The 5356-nt window shown below is 48.8% G+C and overlaps 1 long non-coding RNA gene across 1 annotated transcript; it reads left to right on the top strand.

Annotated features, from left to right (window-relative positions):
• The first annotated feature begins 3363 nt into the window (after window positions 1–3363).
• LOC123652767 lies at window positions 3364–5004 on the top strand. Its single transcript, XR_006742263.1, has 2 exons — window positions 3364–4889; window positions 4922–5004. It is a non-coding gene; the product is annotated as an uncharacterized LOC123652767 (long non-coding RNA).
• Window positions 5005–5356: the final 352 nt, after the last annotated feature.

The following is a 5356-nucleotide window of genomic DNA, read 5'->3' as shown; positions in this document are numbered from 1 at the left end:
ATCACGCTGGACTTCTGACCCACAAGGCTGTGCTCTAATAAACTTGTGGTGATGTATTATTATGGTAGCACGAGGTAACTCATTCATGTCACCTTACTTTTCCACCTCACTGCTCTTTAGTTTGTAGTCTTCAAGAATGTGCTTGGTAACTAATGTGCCACCCTTCGATTTCCACTTAATAAGATATAACAAGGAATAATTCTGAAAGTTTCAGTGCAAATACCAAGTCCCTTTCGTTCAGTAACAGAAGTTGTAGATACTGAGCAGTTTTGGACTCGGTTGGATTTAAAAACGAAACCACTTCATTTCTCTCTCATCACCTACCTCTTAAGCTCCCTCTGCTGGATTATGCTTCTACTTCTGGAGGTGAAATGCTCGGCTATCCTAAAGCTTTTCTGGCCACTTCCAGGGATTAATAAACATCTCGTTATTAGGTATGGAAAGTCCAGTCTAGTCTCACAACAAAGCTTTCACCTCTCATAGAATACATAGCTTCTCCCACCCTCGTTTGGGCCTGAACGAGACTCTGCACTGTGCAGAAGAGCAGCAGGTGACTGGGGAGACAGGTGGTCAGCTTCTTGACCAGTTTCCTACCTGATTCTCCCACTCTGCTGCACTCACTTTGCGGGTTCTGGCTCCTCCAAGGTGGGGAGGGAAGGGGCAGATGAGACCGACTCCGAGTCCGGTAGATGTCCCAGTGATAGCTCCTAGCTCATGGAGGATTTGGGAGATCTCCAACCTCACAGTTGTCTACCAAGGTGTCCCTGCCTCCTGAGAGCTCTTCCTGTAGTGCTTCCAACTCTCTGTAAAAAAGCCAACTCTCTGTGAGGAGCACCTAACTCCATCTTCTTGGGTAGGGCCTCTTTCATGGAGACAACTTCCACAGCCTCCATTTGATCCTCAATGGAGGTACCTCTTTGCTCTGCAAAGCACTGCCGGTGCCCGCCCCGCTCACCCAGCCTCTTCACTCTCCCATCCCAGGCCGCTCCAGCCCGAGTCCCACCTTTGGATTTTCCCAGGTAAGTTTCCGTGTTCTGAACCATCCTAGCCCACTTCTGCCTTTGGATGGTTTGTGAGAGGCAGCTGCCTCTGGAGCACGGGGAGCAGACACTCACGGCATCACCCTGGCTATGTTGGAGCATTTCAGGTCACATTGCAGACCTCATTAGAGTCTGGATCCGGCCTCTGTTCCCCTCAGTTCCCAGGGACACAGGTCAAGCCCTCCTAAGAAGCCTCTCTCCACATTCTGTCTGTCCTGCGATGGCGTGGGACCAGTTGCCACAGCTTTGACCAGCTGGGAGGTTGAGATGCTCCTCTCCTCCTGGGAGATATCCCACCTGGTACTAGTGATTCGCTGGAAGCTCCCCCCACTTGGCCTGAGGTGAAGACTCACATTCTCAGCACATTGACAGCTCTCCTCAAAGAAGTCCCGCTTTCTTCTTCCTCCTCCTCCTCCTCCTCCTCCTCCTCCTCCTCCTCCTCCTCCCCTCCTTCTCCTCCTCCTCCTCCCCTCCTCTCTATGCCCTGTGGCAGGTGATGGGTGCACGGTCACTGGGTTGGGATTTATTTATTTATTTATTTTTAATGTCTTTATTGATTGAGTTATGACATATGTGTCCTTATTTCTTACCATTTGCAACAGCATGGAACTGGAGAGCATGGTGCTAAGTGAAATAAGCCAGTCAGAGAAAGACAAATATCACATGATCTCACTCATTTATGGAATATAATGAACAACATAAACTGATGAACAAAAACAAATCCAGAGGCAGAGAAAAATCGATCAGACCGTGGGCTGGGTTTTGTTGATCACTGCTTAGCAAGCTCTGTGTGGCTCCCTCCTTAGAATGTGCAGGGGCCACATAATATCCCTAGTCCTCAGCTGACATTCTGTCGCAATAGGAATGGCCCCCTTATCATCCTGCTCCGGAGCAATGGAATGTGTCAGGTTTCCCTTTTTGCCTTCATTGCCAAGGCCAAGTTTAATACCTGTCTGAGAGGCTTCTCCTCAGCCTAGACTTTTGATTGTTTGGCTTTGTCTACCTTTCTGCCCCCTCCTCACTCCCTCCCTGTAGCTCACTCTCTCCTTGCATCTGCTTTCTTCCCTGTGCATTTGCTGCTGTCCCATTGTTCTTTCCTCTTGCTTTGGTGATTCTGTCCACTTGCTTAAAGCTGAGGCAGAGTCATCGAGAAGGAAATGAGCTGCTTTTGTTTCACTGTATGTTTCCCAGGGGATGGTCACATGGAGCATGGTCACATGGAGACCATGGGTGTTTTTCCTATGCAAAGTCACAACACCCCACAACACATAGCTGGCATTGGTTTCACCAGAAGTTACAGTGGCATTTCTCTTGAATCAGGTGATGGAAGAGACATGATGTGAGGTTTCAGAAACAACTGGCCACAAGTACCACAGAAGTTGGAGAAACATTGAAGGCAAATGTCTAAAGCAAGTGTGTCTAAAGAGACTAATGGTGGCTCTCTGAGACACGAGTGCTGAGTAATTGCAGTGCTGGGAAGAGTTGCTCTATCAGAAAAGGAGGGAACTAGCTACCCACGTGTGAGAGTGTCAGAGTGCCACATCAGGGCTCAGAGCACAGTCAGGCAGTCATAGAAGGGACGGAGCGCCTCTGTGGCCTGGAAGACCCAACTAAGACTTCCTGAAGCGTATCAGTAGGAGAGAAAGGCCGATGATTATGGGAGAGGGAGCCAAATGGTGGGAGCAGAGAAAGAGGAGAGGCACTAGGGCATGGGAGAGCTCTGCCCACCCTGCGGTGCCCAGCAGAGCGAGGAGAGGCGGTCTCAGTGCCTGCCGGTCTGCCTGGGGCTGCTCTGAGTGAAGAGATGCAGGTGGGGCGAGTAGCCACGGGGGTCTGGACAACATGGGCTCGAGGAATTTAATATTTTGGTTGATGGTTTCCTGATCCTCATCGTGAAATATACAACTCGGGCTATGTAAGCTTGATGTGCTTCACCATTTGCTGTAGAGACTTCTGATGGGGACCTGCCTCTGCTGGGGCTGGACAGGATGGGCTGGTAGAGTCACAGCACACTGTGTGCTCTGGGGAGACTAGCACGCTTGCGATTCACTGTTCAGAGTAAGGGAATAGATGAGCGCTCCAGGGCCGCCTCAGTCCTTAGGCCTTGTTTTTAGGATAAAGAGATCTCTCAGCATCGCCTTCCCTCAGAGCAATGATTCTTACTAGACTTTCGTGGACATGAGGTCACTCAGAGGACTTCCCTTGCTGAGCTGTGTTCCCCGAGTATCTGCTTCAGTAGGCCTGGGTGGGGCAAGCCCTGTGGCTATACTGAGCTGTGATCCAGGGAACACACTTTGAGAACCACTAAGAGTTTCTTCCCTCCATGCCTAGACTACTCCCCAAACCATTGAATTACAATCTCTAGAGGGGGACACAACATCAGTATTTTCTTTAATACCCCTGGGAAGTTCCAAAGATGATCCCAACATCAGGTCTACTCTTCTACATGAATGATTTCTAAGTGAAAGACATTAAAATACCATCATTTGGGCAAGAAAGCAGCATTTCCTGTCTTGTAATAACACAACACTGGGATATAACTGGAGAATGAGAGTTCCTACTTGTTAAATACTGATGATGTCCCAGGATTAACCAATTTGTTCCTTTTAACTTTCCCTACTTTATGGAGGTACGAAACAGGCGTGCAGTGAAGTTAAGTAAGTTGCTCAAGATCATGTCCCTAGTGACAGGGCTGGGATTTAAACCCGGGTACCCTGGTTTCAGAGTCCCTGAATTAGGCCTACGCTATAGGGCCCTGTGTGCTCAGTTTCTGGGAGACTATTAACGGCTTTGCTCTCTGTGAGCAGCACTTAGGGCGAACATGGAATGAGCCCACCATCTATCACACTGGGTTGGAATCCAGGAGCCACCATTTCATAGTGATGTAACGTGAGCAAGTCCTTCAGCTCTCCGGAGCCTGTCTTCTCATCTGGAAGATGGTGTAACGGTGTCCACCTTAACTGCCTGCTGGGAAGGCTTACAACAAATGAGGGAAGTCCTTGGCCCAGTGCCTGACATGGGGCTGAGGTTCAAGAAATGTTTGCTGTCTTCCTCTTCTCCCTCAGCCCTTCCTCTCACGGTCCTCAGAGCCCCCTAAGAGTTTTTCCCAGTTGCTTTTTGAGTGACTGCAAACGCTATTTCCCTCACCATCGGCAGACACGATTGACTGAACAAATACATTCTGGGGAAATGAGAAAGCCTTCCTGCGGTATGGAAGGAAGCACAGATGTTAGGCTTTGCTGAACAATGAGTGGGACACGCCGGACACTGGAAATGAAGGAAACGTGTGCTGCTCCTGGAGGGAACAGACGGCCTGATTCACCGGCTGTGGTGTCCCAGCACATCTCAGAGCAGCTGCCCTGCACCAAGGGTCCGGGTGCTGGGTGGGGCACCCACAGCCGCGGGACGTGCTGCGAGTCAGTACTAATGAAAAAGTCCTGCAGCTCCTGAGTGACTCACTCACCACAGTCAGACATCAGACTACATGCACTTTCTTGAGGGGAGAGAGAGGCAGGCAGAGCCTAGTTCGCTGTGCTTGTGCACAGTTCTGGGGTAGGCTTTTGGGAGTCTTACCAGTGAAAGTCACCCAAAGCTAAAAATGATTGCACATGTTGCTTAAGACATTTTTAGAGAATCTAGAATAACTAATTTTTATATGCACCCACTTCCAGGAAGTTTTGAGGGGGCTCACGAAAGGAGGTGAAGGTACTTTAAGCGAAGATGGGATAAGTAAATCAGAGAAAGAAAACTCTGCTGGTGGTTGGGGAAAACAAGAGATAGAGAATGCGAACTCATCTAATGCTAGACCAGGAGGGATCCTAGACACTGAGCAGAAAATAGAGCTCAGAGGTTAGATACTGAGCAGAAAATAGAGCTCAGAGGCTCCTGGCAGCGGAGGCAAAAAGATCCGCACAGTGCGGTCTGTGGCTTTCCTGTTTTCATTGATTGAAAAGAAAAAAAGAAAGAAAGAAAGAAAAAAAGCACAGCCAGACTTTATCCTAGCACTGAAGTCCAAGTAGAAATTATCTGCAAGTTTTTTGTTGTTTTGTTTTTAATATTAATCAATGTAATTAATGTCTATGGCAGTTTTACAAAGAATGTAAAGTTGTTCTTCGCCGCCCTTGCCCATTTGGCTCAGTGTATAGAGCATCAGGCTGTGGACTCAAGGGTTTCAGGTTCAATTCCTGTCAAGGGCACATGCTCGGGTTGCAGGCTCGGTCCCCAGTAGGGGGCATGTAGGAGGCAGCAAGTCAAGGATTCCTTTTCATCATTGATGTTTCTATCTCTCTCTTCCTTTCCCTTCCTCTCTGAAATCA

The sequence above is a fragment of the Pipistrellus kuhlii genome, unplaced genomic scaffold (genome assembly GCF_014108245.1).
Source record: "Pipistrellus kuhlii isolate mPipKuh1 unplaced genomic scaffold, mPipKuh1.p scaffold_m20_p_2, whole genome shotgun sequence".
NCBI lineage: Eukaryota > Metazoa > Chordata > Mammalia > Chiroptera > Vespertilionidae > Pipistrellus > Pipistrellus kuhlii.
The sequence above is the reverse complement of the archived record's forward strand: the minus strand, read 5'-3'. Positions and strand labels throughout refer to the sequence as shown.